The 18,647-nt window shown below is 41.3% G+C and overlaps 1 protein-coding gene across 1 annotated transcript in view; it reads right to left on the bottom strand.

Annotated features, from left to right (window-relative positions):
* Nucleotides 1-18,252, bottom strand: part of KLHL13 (kelch like family member 13) — a 185,347-nt gene extending 167,095 nt beyond the window's left edge. The window contains exon 1 of the mRNA XM_022562956.2: nt 18,025-18,252. The gene's annotated coding sequence lies outside the window, so the exon portion shown is untranslated. The remainder of the gene's footprint in view (nt 1-18,024) is intronic.
* Between the last annotated feature and the right edge of the window lie 395 nt (nt 18,253-18,647).

Here is an 18,647-nt window from a genome sequence, read left to right as displayed (position 1 = left end):
AGTATCTTTTCCAACCACAATGCTATGAGATTAGATATCAATTACAGGAAAAGATCTGTAAAAAATACAAACACATGGAGGCTAAACAATACACTACTTAATAACGAAGTGATCACTGAAGAAATCAAAGTGGAAATTAACAAAAAACCTGGAAACAAATGACAATGGAGACACGACGACCCAAAACCTATAGGATGCAGCAAAAGCAGCTCTAAGAGGGAAGTTTATAGCAATACAATCCTACCTTAAGAAACAGGAAACATCTTGAATAAACAACCTAACCTTGCACCTAAAGAAATTAGAGAAAGAAGAACAAAAAAACCCCAAAGTTAGCAGAAGGAAAGAAATCATAAAGATCAGATCAGAAATAAATGAAAAAGAAATGAAGGAAACAATAGCAAAGATCAATAAAACTAAAATCTGGTTCTTTGAGAAGATAAACAAAATTGATAAAACATTAGCCAGACTCATCAAGAAAAAAAGGGAGAAGACTCAAATCAACAGAATTAGAAATGAAAAAGGAGAAGAAACAACTGACACTGCAGAAATACAAAAGATCATGAGAGATTACTACAAGCAACTCTATGCCAATAAAATGGACAACCTGGAAGAAATGGACAAATTCTTAGAAAAGCACAACCTGCCAAGACTGAATCAGGAAGAAATAGAAAATATGAACAGACAAATCACAAGCACTGAAATTGAAACTGTGATAAAAATCTTCGAAGAAACAAAAGCCCAGGCCCAGATGGCTTCACAGGCGAATTCTATCAAACATTTAGAGAAGAGCTAACACCTATCCTTCTCAAACTCTTCCAAAATATAGCAGAGGGAGGAACACTCCCAAACTCATTCTATGAGGCCACCATCACCCTGATACGAAAACCAGACAAAGATGTCACAAAGAAAGAAAACTACAGGCCAATATCACTGATGAACATAGATGCAAAAATCCTCAACAAAATACTAGCAAACAGAATCCAGCAGCACTTTAAAAGGATCATACACCATGATCAAGTGGGGTTTATTCCAGGAATGCAAGGATTCTTCAATATACGCAAATCAGTCAATGTGGCACACCATATTAACAAACTGAAGGAGAAAAACCATATGATCATCTCAACAGATGCAGAGAAAGCTTTCGACAAAATTCAACACCCATTTATGGTAAAAACCCTGCAAAAAGTAGGCACAGAGGGAACTTTCCTCAACATAATAAAGGCCATATATGACAAACCCACAGCCAACATTGTCCTCAATGGTGAAAAACTGAAAGCATTTCCACTAAGAACAGGAACAAGACAAAGTTGCCCACTCTCACCACTCTTATTCAACATAGTTTTGGAAGTTTTAGCCCCAGCAATCAGAGAAGAAAAGGAAATAAAAGGAATCCAAATCGGAAAAGAAGAAGTAAAGCTGTCACTGTTTGCAGATGACATGATACTATACATAGAGAATCCTAAAGATGCTACCAGAAAACTACTAGAGCTAATCAATGAATTTGGTAAAGTAGCAGGATACAAAATTAATGCACAGAAATCTCTGGCATTCCTATACACTAATGATAAAAAATCTGAAAGTGAAATCAAGAAAACACTCCCATTTACCACTGCAACAAAAAGAATAAAATATCTAGGAATAAACCTACCTAAGGAGACAAAAGACCTGTATGCACAAAACTGTAAGACACTGATGAAAGAAATTAAAGATGATACAAATAGATGGAGAGATATACCATGTTCTTGGATTGGAAGAATCAACATTGTGGAAATGACTCTACTACCCAAAGCAATCTACAGATTCAATGCAATCCCTATCAAACTACCAATGGCATTTTTCACAGAACTAGAACAAAAAAGTTCACAATTTGTATGGAAACACAAAAGACCCCGAATAGCTGAAGCAATCTTGAGAACGAAAAACGGAGCTGGAGGAATCAGGCTCCCTGACTTCAGACTATACTACAAAGCTACAGTAATCAAGACAGTATGGTACTGGCACAAAACCAGAAAGATAGATCAATGGAACAGGATAGAGAGCCCAGAGATAAACCCACGCACATATGGTCACCTTATCTTTGATAAAGGAGGCAGGAATGTACAGTGGAGAAAGGACAGCCTCTTCAATAAGTGGTGCTGGGAAAACTGGACAGGTACATGTAAAAGTATGAGATTAGATCACTCCCTAACACCATACACAAAAATAAGCTCAAAATGGATTAAAGACCTAAATGTAAGGCCAGAAACTATCAAACTCTTAGAGGAAAACATAGGCAGAACACTCTATGACATAAATCACAGCAAGATCCTTTTTGACCCACCTCCCAGAGAAATGGAAATAAAAACAAAAATAAACAAATGGGACCTAATGAAACTTAAAAGCTTTTGCACAGCAAAGGAAACCATAAACAAGACCAAAAGACAACCCTCAGAATGGAAGAAAATATTTTCAAATGAAGCAACTGACAAAGGATTAATCTCCAAAATTTACAAGCAGCTCATGCAGCTCAATAACAAAAAAACAAACAACCCAATCCAAAAATGGGCAGAATACCTAAATAGACATTTCTCCAAAGAAGATATACAGATTGCCAAAAAACACATGAATGAATGCTCAACATCATTAATCATTAGAGAAATGCAAATGAAAACTACAATGAGATATCATCTCACACCAGTCAGAATGGCCATCATCAGTAAATCTAGAAACAACAAATGCTGGAGAGGGTGTGGAGAAAAGGGAACACTTTTGCACTGCTGGTGGGAATGTGAATTGGTACAGCCACTATGTAGAACAGTATGGAGCCTCCTTGAAAAACTAAAAATAGAACTACCATATGACCCAGCAATCCCTCTACTGGGCATATAACCTGAGAAAACCATGATTCAAAAAGAGTCATGTACCATAATGTTCATGGCAGCTCTATTTACAATAGCCAGGAGATGGAAACAACCTAAGTGTCCATCATCGGATGAATGGGTAAAGAAGATGTGGCACGTATATACAATGGAATATTACTCAGCCATAATAAGAAACGAAATTGAGCTATTTGTAATGAGGTGGATGGACCTAGTGTCTGTCATACAGAGTGAAGTAAGTCAGAAAGAGAAAGACAAATACCGTATGCTAACACATATACATGGAATTTAAGGGAAAAAAATGTCATGAAGAACCTAGGGGTAAGACAGGAATAAAGACACAGACCTAGTAGAGAATGGACTTGAGGATATGGGGAGGGAGAAGGGTAAGCTGTGACAAAGCGAGAGAGTGGCATGGACATATATACACTACCAAACGTAAGGTAGATAGCTAGTGGGAAGCAGCCGCATAGCACAGGGAGATCAGCTCGGTGCTTTGTGACCACCTAGAGCGGTAGGATAGGGAGGGTGGGAGGGAGGGAGACGCAAGAGGGAATAGAGATGGGAACATATGTATTATGTATAAATGATTCACTTTGTTATAAAGCAGAAACTAGCACACCATTGTAAAGCAATTATACTCCAATAAAGATGTAAAAAAAATTAAATAAATAAAATGTAAAAAGCAATCAGAAAAAAAAAGTAGTACATATGAATAGACGGCAAAAATGAGTTATCAACATAAATCACCTAAATAATGTGGTTACAATAGTGTAGCCATGGGCTCATGTTAATTTGTGGTCCTAAAATTACTATTCCAGTATTCAGAACCAGTTTTTTTTTTTAACTGATAGAAAAGTTTTAATTAGCAAAGATGACACAGGAAAGGAAGGAGCAACATCCACACCCAGATTTAGCAGTATCCATGCTCCCCATCCTAAGGAGACTGATTTCTAAGGTTCTCAAACTATCAGGTAAAAGTGACTATAATAGGTCTTCAAGAGTCTCAGGTTGCCCTGTGCATACTATTCCTAACACAGCAAGCTATACATAGGAGCCCAAAAAGCCCTTTGGGGATACCCCAACAAGGCTTATCCTATCCCATGCTGCCTTCCAGGGTTGATATCCATCCCCCACTTTCCCCACCATATTGAAATTTACCTTCATGGTCAGGCTCTTAGTATCTTTCAAGATGATAATTACATATCAAGTAAACTACTCCATGTTAATAAAGCAAGTTTAGAGGAGACATCGCCAAGGCTTTCCGTAAACCCATTTTAACCTGCTAGAGCAAAGTACCTAACCTTCATTTGGTTGGATCAAAAAAAAAGTGGTTTTGTTAACTAAAAACCAAAACTAAAACGAACATACAAAAATTCTTTAGAAGCCACAGGTCTAACCAAATAGTGGAAATATTAGGCAAATTATAAGACTGCAGCACTTTTGGCAAAGAAGTAACATTTTAGGGACTTCCCTGGTGGTCCAGTGGTTAAAAGTCTGCCTTCCAATGCAGGGGACACAGGTTCAATCCCTGGTCAGGGAACTAAGATCCCACATGCCGCGGGACAACTAAGCCCAAGTGCCGCAACTGCTGAGCACACGCCACAACTAGAGAGCCCGTGTGCCGCAACTACTGAGCCCATGCACTCTGGAGCTCGCGCGCCACAACTAGAGAGAGAAAACCTGCACACCACAACTTGAGAGAAGCCTGCACACTGCAATAAAGAGCCCGTGAGCCACAACAAAGGATCCCACATCCTGCAATGAAGATCCCACGTGCCGCAACTAAGACCTGACGTAGCCAAATTAATTTAATTTAATTTAATTTAAAAGAAAGAAGTAACATTTTAAAAACAGACAGAACCACTAGATGCCCTTCAAATCATGTCATGGAAGCTATCTATTCCTATACAAGTCCCTTGGCAGCTTGTTTTTCCACTAACTACATTTTTCCAATTGAATGTTAAATGATGATGGTCACAACTGTGATTTTATAGTCTCCACTTAAGTCACTGGAAAGGGATATAGGTAACAACACAGAAGGTACTTTGGGCACACAAAGAGAGAATGAGGGTTTTATAACTAAGGGCAGCACTTCAGCTTGATGGAGCCAGAGACTAATTTTCCTCTTCCTCATTGTAGTTATGATGGACTGTGACCAAAGAGCACCAAGAGAGACACACTAGGCTTTACCAGGCATTTCCACAGCTCTTTAGAACAAAAAGAGTGAACCGGATACTGTGACTGCCTCTCAGAATGAAGACAGGACTTGGCCTTGTTCACCACTGCATCCCCAAGACCTGGGTCAGAAGGTACTTCACTAATTTTTCTTGAATGAATTGATGTGAAATGCCTCATTTCCTCTCATCAGAGACATGGTGCTGCCCTATATAGTAAGGCTAATTAGAGCCATTGAGTCTCCTCTATCTGCAAATATAGCAGATTCATCTTTAAAAATGGTAGATGGACCTAACCCACACACAGAGTCACTTAGAGCCATTCTAAACCATTCAAGGGTCTAAACCATTTTTGGCACTAAGTTAAGCAGAAAATCAAACTATTGTCAAGTAATAGTTTATGCATATACTGTAATGGGTTCATTTCGGAAAATCAATGAATGATATCTCAAGTCATAGAAAACTCAAGTTGCACATTACTCTAAATCCTCTTTTCTAAATGGTGTGATACTTTCTCATCCGGAATGGCCCTCTTAAAGCAAACCAACTTGGCTTGCCTTCAATAAGCAGGTTTCTAACCCCCTTCCACGTAGCCCAGTATCATAATAGCTTAATAACAAAATTAGCAATGGAAAAAGACACCAAAGTTCCTAAATCGAAATTCCTAAATCAAGCATCGTTTTTTAATTCCACAGCACCTGACTCCTTGATCCCTATTAATCTCTGTGATAAAGATATGCTTCCACCTAATTATCAGAAAGGTGCACTTAGGTGTTCTTCTAGTGACAGCAGTGTCATCTTGTTTGGTTCTATCCTACCCATCAGCTGTGACATCACCACACCACTGCCACACATAAAGAGCAGAGAATCCATGTACAGAAGGAAATTTTTAAAAATACTTAAGATTCACAGTAAGTCATTTTAAGTGAATCAAGTCACTTCAGCTTCAACTGAAACTACTTGGGGACCTGAATAGAAATTCAACTCAAGTATATAATAAGCATAGAAAACTACGGAGGAAGTTTTAAGTACCATTTCAGAACTGTTCTGAAAGAAAAAGAAGTAACGAGAGACGGATCCAAGATTAATTCATTTTAAAAGATACCTATGTTCTTCAAGACATCTAATTATGTCCATGGATTATTTTTAATAATAAAAAGTAAACAGCTATTCTTTAGCCTGAAAGGTAACACTGACTCTAACTTATTACTATAATGAAGAACTGGGAACAGCCTGCTCCCTCCCATGCCACGCACACAGATACTTGGTTTAATAACTCCCACTAGACAGAAATGTAGTCCTTGACTATAACAACTGACTATATTTTGGTGAAGTCTGAGTGGCTGAAAAATCCTTTCAGATTTTTTTCAAAATATTCCAACTATTTCACAATATCTGTATATAATATCATGCAATACATTTTTTAAATAAATTTATTTATTTATTTTTATTTTTGGCTGTGTTGGGTCTTTATTGCTGTGCGAGGGCTTTCTCTAGCCGCAGAGAGCGAGGGCTACTCTTCGTTGCGGTGCGCGGGCTTCTCATTGCGGTGGCTTCTCTTGTTGCGGAGCACGGGCTCTAGGCGCGCGGGCTTCCGTAGTAGTTGTGGCACGTGGGCTCAGTAGCTGTGACTCGCGGGCTCTAGAACGCAGGCTCAGTAGTTGTGGCGCACGGGCTTAGTTGCTCCGCGGCATGTGGGATCTTCCCAGAGCAGGGATTGAACCCGTGTCACCTGCATTGGCAGGCGGATTCCTAACCACTGCGCCACCAGGGAAGCCCATGCAATACATTTTATAAGACCCTTTCTGTAACACGTCACCCCAGTACTAAATCCCAGCAAACTATATCCCTGTTGCTTTTATCTCAACCACCTATCCACTAGTACTCTATGTCAGGCGTAACCTTCAGAAATATTTTTTTTAAAAAATGCCAGTGTATACACATAAAATTTCTCAGGCATCCCTGGCTCTGGTCCATTATAGAAGCACGCACAGACAAGGTGGTAGCCATTCACACAAGCGGGTGTAGCAGTTTTTGTTTGTAAGTACAAGTCTGGCTTAGTTATGTAGTACTAATATCAATACACTTGTGATAAATACATAATGAGCAGATATATATAAACAATTTGGACTGAGAATTCAAAATCAGATAAATACATAATCCTTTGAAAGACCAGTCACTAATCAAAATGAAATTAAAAGAAGGCGTTCTATAGCAATTTGGAGCTAGATAGCACAAAACAGCCTCAAATGTGCATTACACTGAGCAGAGCTCTATGAACATTTTGATGGGGAAGCAGTAGTACCAACAGCCACACTACTTCCAGCCCCTTCATGGCCACATTTGTTTCAAAACATATTTCTCTTTTGGGGTGATGAAAGTGTTCTAAAATTGACTGTGGTGATGGTTGCGCAACTCCGTGAATATACTAAAAACCAAAACCACTGAATGGTACACTTTTAATGGGCGAACCGTATGGTAGCTGAATTATAGCTCAATAAAGTTGCTCCCTATTTTTAAAAACATGTTTGTGGAGCAAAATATTGCACACAAAAGCAGCTCTGATTGGCTGCCAATATAAAGGATTCTGAATTTGATTTACCCTCAAATTGTTTTCCCAGTTCAAAATAAACATGTACACACATGCATGCACATCTGCACACACATAGGCAACATACAGGCACAAAGCTTTGGGCATTAAAATGTCAGAATGCTTTCCTTGTTTTTCAATAAGACCCTTGCTCTTCAAAAGTGCCTTATTAAAAATACCTTGCCAAAAAAAAACAATGCCTTGCCAACTTTAACACCCTGCTCTGATGGTTCCCCTAACATTTCTCCAGAATGTTTTCTAACATGCCTTAGTTAGCTATCATGCTCCTATATAATGTCCCCTGTGAGAGACAGAATAAAAGGAAGGGTTGTGGTTCAAAAGCACAGACTCTACAACTAGACTGCATGGATGCTAGATCTTTTACTTATTAGGTGTGTAACCTTGGGGTTGTTATCTAACTTCTCTATGCCTCAGTTTTCTCATCTGTAAAATGGGGATAACAATGGCCCCTCCCTCACAGCACTGTTATGTGGTTTAAATGTGTTAATGCATATACAGCACTTACAATGGTGCCATACTCGTGGTGGGTACTGTAATAACTTATTACTGATTGGCATTAGTATTAGCATTGGCTGATATCAAGTTGCTTCATGTTCTCTGTTGCCTTTGCTAGACTGTAGGATTATTTCAGGGCAGTGAATACCTTTTCTCCCTCCTAACCAAATGCTTTACATACAATTACTCCACAAATGCCTCCTCAATGTTTAAACACCACAGCTATATGATGCCAAAAGCACTTAGAAAATTCCGTAATAAATCCAAAACTCATTTTGATAAATGTCAAATTGTGCAAGTACATAGGCAGACCTAGAATAATGGTTGGCATCTCCACTGCTGAAGTTTTGGTTCATCCCATCAACTGAAAGACTAGAGATACGAAAGGATCCTTAGTCTTCTATATCATCAGTGGAAAAGCACTAGGTTAGAACCAAGGGCCCTACATTCTGCTCCTAGATCCACCTCAGACAATACGACCTTCTGCAAGCCACTTAACCTCACTGTGCATCTGCCACTGGGAGGATAATTAACCATTCTTCAAAAGCAAGATGCTCTAAATAAAGGGCATTATCTTTCATATTGAGCTCATTTCTTGAGGGTAGAGTAAGTCTAATCTTTGAAAAAAGACTTTTAAACATTTTCTTTTCCTGTTCAAATATGATGCTGTTACTGATGATTATAAACGCAGGTAAAGCTGCTAATAAATAATATATCTCATTAGTGTGGTGAGCCAGGCTTTTCACTACTTGAACATACATGATCATAATAATCATCACAAAGCCCTGTGAATAGACAGCAATGAGTTGCCTGGTTCTTTCCCTTCTGTGCACCTATGGCATTCCAAATCCAAGTCCACTACCCACGGGGTATCTGTCTCATCACGTGTCTGACACGGCAACCAAAGGAGAACACTGGAAGGTGGAAAAGCAGGCATGCTACCTTCGTATACTTCCGACTCAAAAGGTTAGAGCAGCTCTGCAACCACAGCAGCTCTCAGTAATCTATTTAGACTTAGACATTCATTTATCAAAACTGCTCTTGAATTTTTATCATCTCTAAGCGGCTTGACTACTAAGAGTCTTCCAATATTTTCCACTTTGAGGGCTTGAAATCTGTAGTAGAGATAAATCAGGAAAATGTATTACCTCTTGAAGTATCAGAACACCAGAAGTTTTCATGTTGAAAAGACAACACTGTTTGCTGTGCACATTTTCCTACATCTCTCTTTCCCTTCAAAATGGAGATTAAAATTTAAATCCTATTAAGCTAAACAGTATTGTATTTAAGTATATACTGGGTCAATCATATTTAAAAATTGACATTTTCCTCACATTCAATGTAATTCTATCTTTGAATAAGTAATAAGCCAAGCATTTGCCACAAACTTTCTTGTCTGCCAGAAAACTAGTGCTACTTCTAAATGGTCTACTCACCATTTAAAAGGTACACGTTCAGAAAATAGCATCCCAGCTGGGATTAAGGCAGTATAAAGGAAAGATGCAATTTTCCCTAAGATTTCTGGTTCATATATAAATGGCAAAGCTCCGAAAGTTTTAACCAGTTAGGCCATAAATCTACTAAAAGAGTCAATAATAACTATACCTACTATGTGGCTTGAACTGTGCTTAGCACTTTATATGCATTATTTCATTTAATCCTTAACACCAACAGACGAGGTTGTTTACAGAGGGGGGCAACAAGGCTCAGAGAGGTGAAGGGAGTTGCCCAAAATTACACTGCCAACAAGAGGCAGAGTTGGGATTTGAACCCCAGCCTGAGATTCCAGGGCCGAAGATCTTAGCCACTGAACTCTATACAGCGTTCGCACTGAGAAACATGCAAGAGTGGAACAGAAAACTTTGTTGAAATGAAGCATTCTTTAGAAATAAGTGGGACCACGAAGCAAAACTCTACAACCCTCTTATCCCTTTTTACTGAATAGACTATAAAAGCACGTCACACATAGATTATAAAAACCATTCCTTAATCACCCCTCTATACCCATTTCCCTATGATCTTTGGGCAGTAAAATGTTACAACAAGGTCAGGCCCTGGGAACTGTGTCTGGAGTGGGACAGCAATAACAAAAGTGGGACAGCAATAATAAAAACCCGTTGAAAGAGTTCGTGTTTGACTTACTCCATTTACTTTCACCCCCTTTCTTCACTTGCCTTTCTCTTCATCTTTCTCATTTGGAGGAAAGCAATCCACTGCTTTGCAACAGGCATACCTCTGGCGTGTTGCTTGCCCATTTTCAAAACCACCTCAAACTCTAGAAAGTTTTTATCAACCTCCGAGCACATGAGGCTTGATAACTTTCCTCTACTATTAAATATTTCAGTAGCCAGCAACTGACAAAGCAGTTTGTATAGTGAATGCATTATAAACGAAAGGAGATTCAAAGTTAGCAAAAGTTAACTTCAGTCAGTGACGCAAGCAAGTGTGCATAGAATGCGGCAAAGCTTTGACCCCATCAATTGTGCTGCTTTAAGTTCATGGTCATTATGTTCTAACAACCTCTCTTCTGAAGACAGCAGTCCCTTGGCAGGCCCTTCACGGTCAGTCTTAGCTACCACCCCGCAACGTGAAGACCACAGCTAGCACACAACACATTTTAAGATTCAGATCACTATCAAACAACCAGAGCGCTCTCTTGAACTAAAAGAAATTATGCAACATAGGGGGAAAAGATGGATGTCTACTGCCTTTGCTGCAGGCCATTAGGGGTTTTAAGGCTATGAAAATATATGAGTATTTGACTAAAGGAACAGACTCAAACAACACAGCGTGGCCTCAGTGTTTTTCAAAGCATCACCCCAGGGTTACCACAGCTGCCCTTGCAGGCAGACTTTCTCTGAAGTACTGGGTTTTACCTCAAATTTTCATTATGAATACTGCATTGTGAAGCACAATATATTTGAATTTAAATATTGTTAACTATTTAAAATTAGCTACCACCGAATGTTCTTCTCAATGTTTGTGTAAAATAAATGCTTCAAGAAAACACAAGCTGCTTTATTTTGTAACTCTTAGTACACATTATCATGTCACCATCCTGCTAATCCAGTATACCCAGTGTGCTCCAGTTTGAGAGAAAGAGCGCTGGACAGAGATTCTATTTGTTTGAACTAGTGCAATGCCAGGAATATAATAGGTACTTCATAAGTATTTGTGGAATGAATTGGCAGAATGGCTTCAAGGACTAGTTTTCAACTCCAAGAACATTCCAGAAAAACCTTTTGAGGCACATAATTACAAAAGAAAACCACAAAAGAACAAGGACAAAGAAAATATACCAATTATGATTTACAAATATTGATAAGGGAGAACAATAAAAACCATACTTTGCTTAGTTTAGTTGGAAGGAAAAGGCTGCCAGGATGTCATACAGAGATAATGTTGCAGGGGGTAGGGGTGGTTAGGGTGATTAAAAACCAATTCCAGTTAGCGAACACTAAGACGAGTTTTCAACTGACTCTTGTGCTTTCCTTTGTACGTTTTTAATATTAATGATTTCAAACTTACAGAGGAAAATAAGGAATTGTAATGGACACCCGTGTTCCTGTGTACCCAACGCATGACGCTGAAACTCCAGGAACCATGCCTCATTCGTTTTATACCTTTCTCTGGCTTTTAATACAGATTTCTATATACATGAGGAGTTCAAGAAATGTTTAACAACTGCCAAGAATAAGTGTCTAATCATATTAAGTTCTTAACTGCATCCTCTCCGCGAGCCCCTCCCCAAAAACGACTTGCCCTAAAAAAAGCATGCTTTGTTTTAAATAACAGAAGAAAAACAAAAAATAAATACTTTTACTGGTCCTAGATGAAAGAGTATTGAAAGACTGGGGTCTCAGCTCATTTCAATCATGTGACCCGGCCGTATCTGTTTTCCTATGATAAAATGAGGCTCATATGGCCGGCCCTCTATCCAGAGTTGTTGCATGAATAAATCAGCATGTATTTACATGGTAACCATTACAAGCGAGGTATTGGGAAGGATAATATAGCATATTTACCTCCCTAATCACTACCAACAGCAACGACTTACTATGTGCAAGGCCCTGATTTAAGCACTTTTATGTAAGGTATACAATCCCTTATCCGAAAACCTTGGTGCCAGACATGTTTCCAAATCCAAAAACGTCCAGACTTTTAGGTAGGCAGTAACCTGCATGTACTATACATTATGTAATACCCCAGTATGACCTGAGGCACTGCCCCATAAACACATTACTAATTTTACAACAAAACCAAATAAATATTAACATTAAGTAGAATAAAGGCTATAAAATACATGTGCATCCGTTCAAGTCAAATTTTGTCAGCATCTAAGTTTTGGCACCTAACTTACCAAATAAAAGTTTTATCACACCTTTTTATTTATTTATTTATCTATTTTTGCGGTACGCGGGCCTCTCACTGTTGTGGTCTCTCCCGTTGCGGAGCACAGGCTCCGGACGCGCAGGCTCAGCGGCCATGGCTCACGGGCCCAGCCGCTCCGCGGCATGTGGGATGTTCCCGGACCGGGGCACGAACCCGAGTCCCCTGCATCGGCAGGCGGACTCTCAACCACTGCGCCACCAGGGAAGCCCCTATCACACATTTTTAAATTAAAAATTGCAAACAACACATTTTAGATGTACCTAACTCATTCAGTCCTTCCAAGTACTCTAAGATCGAAGTTCTCTTATTCCTATTTTACAGATGAAAACTATGAGGTACAGAGAGATTAACTAACTCACCCAGTGCACCCCAGCTAGTAAGTCTCCTGGCCTGAACTGCAACCCAGGCCGCCTAGCTCCACTATTGTGCTCTTAACAACTATGCTCTATGACTTCTCTCAGAAACTGCTTGATGACACCAGACAAGCATGTGAAAAGTAAAACAGTACTAAACAATTTAAGTACCCAAAACAGTAGGCGAAACAGCACAAGGCAGCATGTATTCGTTATTCAACAACTATTTATAGAGGACATACCATGTGCCAGGTGTTCAGGAGACAACGACGAGCGAACCAGACAAGGTCCAGGTTGCCTTCATGCAGCCAGAGACTGGTGGGGAAATGGCCCGGCATCAAATAAACATAATTATGACATGCATGGCAAGTTTGTGTGACTGCTGTTCATATCCAGAGGAGGAGATCAGGTCAGTGGGGGGCGGTGTAACAGGACATAAGATTGGAACTGTTCCTTGACTAGTACTGGGATTTGCAAGGACAAAAAGAAAAAGGGAGGGCTTTTGAAACAGATGATGGCATGGCATCCATTCAAAACACCGTTACTGTGCGCCTACCCTATGCCAAGAATAATGCTAAGCACAGAAGTTCCAAACTAGGTAAAAATCCATTTAAACCAACAGAGGATTTGTGTAAGAGAATAATAAGGACAAGTGGGACAGTAGGCCTGGGTCACATCATGGAGAACCCTTGAGTGTTGAGGAGCTGGGATTAGACCCTGCAGGAGTCCCTGAAAGTTATTTTGCAGGTTTCTGCCTCACAATATTAGGATTTATCCCCGTGGAATGTCAATGACTATCTGCATTCCTATGGGGGCCAATTAGACCTCAAAGCTGGATTGCTTTCAAGCAAGGGCTCAGGGCAACAAAATAAATGCCAAGTCTAAATTCATTTCATCCTCAAGGAATAGAGGAAACTCTAATCTCTCAAAAACTAAAGGTATGGAAATTTGAAAATGCTGGAGAAGGGAATGACCAACTCCTCTTTTTTTTTTTTTTTTTTTTCAATTTTTCAATTTATTTATTTATTTTTGGCTGCGTTGGGTCTTCATCGCTGTGCGCGGTCTTTCTCTAGTTGCGGCGAGCCAGGGCTACTCTTGATTGCGGTGCGCGGGCTTCTCATTGCGGTGGCTTCTCTTGTTGCGGGGCACGGGCTCTAGGCGCACAGGCTTCGGTAGTTGTGGCACACAGGCTTCAGTAGTTGTGGCTTGAGGGCTCTAGAGTGCAGGCTCAGTAGTTGTGGTGCGCGGGCTTAGTTGCTCTGCGGCATGTGGGATCTTCCTGGACCAGGGCTCGAGCCCATGTCCCTGGCATTGGCAGGAGGATTCTTAACCACTGCGCTACCAGGGAAGTCCCCCAACTCCTCTTAAAATCCCAAAGGCCGTTTCTAAAACCTAAGTTATTCCTTCATACGCAAATGAGATTTCCAACCTTCCAAAGTACATTTCTATGAGAAAATAAAACATCATTCTTTGAAAAACAAATTCTTAAGTTGAACGATGATCTGATCTTTAATGAGGCTGGTGACAACTTACCTCAGGGCACAGGTGACAATGTGACAGTGGAAACTCAACTGCTTTTTAACATACCTCAGAGTTCCCACTCCCCTAACCCCTTATCTAAGCAGAGTGGAAGAAGTGAATTACATATTTATTCAGCATACATATCAAAGATTTTCATTCTCAGGTCTTAATGTAAACAACTGAGTAGCGAGGTATTCTATTTGTCCTCTGCAAAACAAATTCTCTTTACGCCCACTAATATTTTTTTCAGTCATTGACCTTCCACAGAGAAGTAGGTAACAAAGACTCTTCAATGGATTCCCGCTGTTCTGAGAACCAAACTCAAATTATTTCTCAGAATCTCCAGGCCCTGCATCACCTATTATCTGCCTCTTTCCAGGCTCCTTAACTCCTTTAACCACTCCCCCACATTGCTCACTAGGCTCCATCCACGCTGGCTTGTTTGAGAAAAACATCTCAAGTTTGTTTTTCTGCCTCAAGGCCTTGACTCTTCTCTCGGCTCTTGACAAGGTAAACTGACAAGGTAAGCTCAATCTCTCTTCTTTCATGTCTCTGTTCAAAGGTCACCTTTGCTGGGAGGCCTTTCCAGAGCACCCTTACTAAATAGGCTGGTCCCAGTTCTCCATCTCACAGTATTTCCATCATTGTTGTCACCACCATCTATAAGGATCTTCTTCATTTGTTTCCTTGTTTATTGTCTATATCCTTTGGTGGAATATAACCTCTGTGAGACTCTAGAAGAACAAGGATCATGCCTCTTAAGGTTTATCATTGTGCGTAACCCAGGGCCTGGCAAATAGAAGGTGCTCAACAGATATCGTAAAATAAATTACTAAATGAATGAAGAATATATTTAAAGGCTGATTGCTATGAATGTCAGTAACTTGAGAAAGCCTTGTTTTTCTAATTTTGAGATGTTTCTCTACAGCTGTTCATTTTTCAAAATTCTTTCTACATTTTCTGAAATCTGGTGACACCCGACAAATTGTTGTGCTAGTTCATGGCAATAAAAATATATCACTCAACCAATGGATTTAAGAAAAAGTACTTTGAGGAGGTTGTAGTAGTTTGTTAAACATCAGTAAAATCAAACAATTTGAAAATTGGTTAGTCTCACTCCACTAATGTAAGTCAAATTACATGAAGAAAAGTAATTTAAAATGTAAAAAAATGCAAAAAAGAAGAGAATTCGACAGCAAACTGCAGTTATGTTTACTAACATCAGAAATATCCAGTTTGATAACTTCTAGGTGTACTAGGTGGATTATCAAGTACATTTTGAGTAACATTCTAAGATTCAGAGCAAAATGCTTAAGACAAACTCATATCCACCTTTATCTTATTTTCTGGCAAACATAAGTAGCTCATACTAGGGCAATGTTACCTTAGACTTGGTGTCAGTAACAATTACCAAGGAAAAAATGGCATAGTAACCTAAACTCTTTTCTTTGAAACAGTTGGCAAGTTTGTATATCTTTCCAGAAAGGGCTGGCAAGAAAATTACAGATTTAGAAGGGTGGGCCTACTGGTATAAATCCCCTTTCCCTACTATATCCCATTTTTTAAAAGGACTACAGTGAAGTCAGAAATTTACCAAATGAATGAGGGAAACTATAGATCACCTGTAAGACATAGAACTAAACTGACGATCAACAGACTTTAATATTCTTGTGAAAACCACTTTCCTCAGAACATCACCTTAAACTCGATACTGTCATACCACCCTTTTTTAAAGTGTGCTTATAAAAATCGCAGATTAAAAGCCTTGGGAATTTAAGGCTCTTATTTATCTATTTAGCCATCATCTTTATCCGCAACTTGGTTTCTTCTGAGATGATTGCCAATTAATACACAGTATGTCAATGGCAACACCTGGTCGCACATCAAGCAAACAATTCTATCACTGTTAAGGATATTAATAAAAACTTGCAGATAAGGGAGCTAGTATTTTTAAACGTAAAATGATGTCATAACTGCTTAATGGATTCTTTCATTTTTCTCAGTTTTCAAACTTGAACACTGGATATAGCCCATTTCCAAGAACACAGCCGCCGAGGTCAGCATGTGCTAGTTTACTGTATCTGCCTCCACTTTCAGCTTCTTCATTCAATTTTCTTCACGCACTAAGTAGCGCATGGAATTGAGTAAACGAACCTCAGTATGGGAGCTAACAGGGCAACTGCATGGGGAGAAGGCGATATTGCTAGTGCTGTGTGAAATCAGCTTCAGCGCACTAATCCCCAATCCACAGAAAAGTCGTCTCTTTGACGTGGTTTTTAAATTCTGCTTCTTGAGGGTATATACAAATATGAGATCTGAAGCAAGAAATTGTGGCTTCTTTAAAAGAAACAACAAAAACAAAGGCAGGGGCCCTCCCAACAGAGACAGTTTTAAACTCCAGATTCAGTGTAACCACCTCTACATCAAGATATAGAACTATTCCATCACAACAAACATAAATTAGACAACTCAAGAGGAGGGAACAACTCAAGAGAAGGAAGGAAAGAAAATCTACTGTATTTATCCATACTTTTCTTACCATGTTCTTGTTGTTCCCATTCAGTGTGCTTAGTAATCAGCCTATGCTAACTTGAGTGACTTTATCCCAAACCACTAGTCCTCTGACTACATTAAAACGATGAACACCCCAGTCTGCAGGAGAAGCCAGGCATCAAAGTCTGTCTCTCTCTCTCTCTCTCCCTCCCTCCCTCCCTCTCTCTCTCTCTCTCTCTCTCTCTCTCCCCCTCCCTCCCTCCCTCTCTCTCTCTCTCTCTCTCTCTCCCCCTCCCTCCCTCCCTCCCTCTCTCTCTCCCTCTCTCTCTCTCTTTCTTTCCCCGGCCTGCTTGGCAGCGTGGGAAGAATCAGATTCAGGACCATGTGCTAGAATTAAACACAAACATACATACATACATTCTAAGCGGTTGTGGTTCTTGAACTAAGTTACTGAAAACTAGAAAGAAACTTTCAAGTTCCTCAGCTGGTATTTGCTAGAGGATCATTCCCATCACTTGCAGTACACCGTAATAGACTGTAAGCTTCCAAGAAAATCATTAGACAACTGTGATTAATCCAAAGAAGCCAAGACTTTTAGAGATGAAGACGTTCAAAGCAGAGTTAACAGCTTCGAGGAAGAGAGGAGTGTGCTCCTGACTCGGGAGCCAGCAGCGGAGCCTACCAAGTTAGAAGATTATAGAGGAGGGACGGTTGGGAGGCACAAAGCAGAAACTGTTAGAAGGCAAGAGGCAGTGGGGCCCGAGGCGGGCAGAGGGACCCCAGACCGTCAAGGGCAGCGACAGCCCGGAGGAGAAGATCTTAGAGGGATAACAAAGAAGCAAAGGAAAGCTAGGTACAGTGGTCCTCAAAGAACCCAGGCGACTGGCGGAGCCAGCGAGTCCGGGAGGTAGGGATGAGAAGGTGCAGGGATGAGGGCGCACAGCGGCAAGCGAGAGAAAATGGGTTGGGGGGGTGAGGGGACGTGCAAAGAGCGAAGGTAGTTCCCTGTCCCTCTGCCCCTGGTGCAGATCGCAACTCCTTACCGCGCGCCGCCTGGCCCCGCCGGGTCCCAGGGGCTCGGAGGCGGCTGATGGAGCCGCTGCGACTTCAGGACCCTGCCTCACCTTGTTTGCCGCGTCCCGGCGTCCGTTCACCCCGCCCGTTCACCGGCTGCTGCGCTCCGAGGGCCAAAGAGCTAGTCGCGCGGCGCAGCCGGGGCTCTGTCCGGCTGTGAGGCACCGGCCCCCAATCCTCCGCACCCCCTGGTCGCCCCGGTCACTTCGCCTCGCTCTCCCGCAGGCGGAGAGCACGGACCCTGACCCGAACGCCGCTCCACTTATTTCAAAAGCCCCCGTCCCACGCTTCCCCGGAATACGAGCGGAGCTGCTGCGGCCGCAGCGGCAGAGCCTCCGCCTGACCTCACCGGGGGGTGGGGGGGGGGGGAGCCCAGTTGAGGAGGGGAGGGGGAGGGAGCGCGCGGGCGGGGGAAACATGGCGGCGGGGGTGGCCCCGGCGGCGCCTGCGCGGGAGGCGGGGGAGCTGGGGCTAGGACCGTGTGTAGGGTCCGAGCACAACTCCGCTGCAGCCGATGCGTGACGAGGAGGGGCCCGGAGGCAGGGTGACCGCCCAGTGGCCCTCACGCCTCCGAAACCGGGACGCTCGGCTTTGAGCACACTTGGCTTCTAGTGCCCAGGGTGCAGAAGAGGTGAAAACTGTCAAGTATCCAGGGACACAGTGCGCCCGCCAA

Source organism: Delphinapterus leucas, chromosome X, assembly GCF_059928025.1.
Source record: "Delphinapterus leucas isolate spDelLeu-1000000601 "Yukka" chromosome X, BTC_Dleu_Yukka2, whole genome shotgun sequence".
In the NCBI taxonomy this organism is placed as follows: domain Eukaryota; kingdom Metazoa; phylum Chordata; class Mammalia; order Artiodactyla; family Monodontidae; genus Delphinapterus; species Delphinapterus leucas.
Note: the sequence above shows the minus strand (reverse complement) of the source record. Positions and strands in the feature narration are given on the sequence as shown.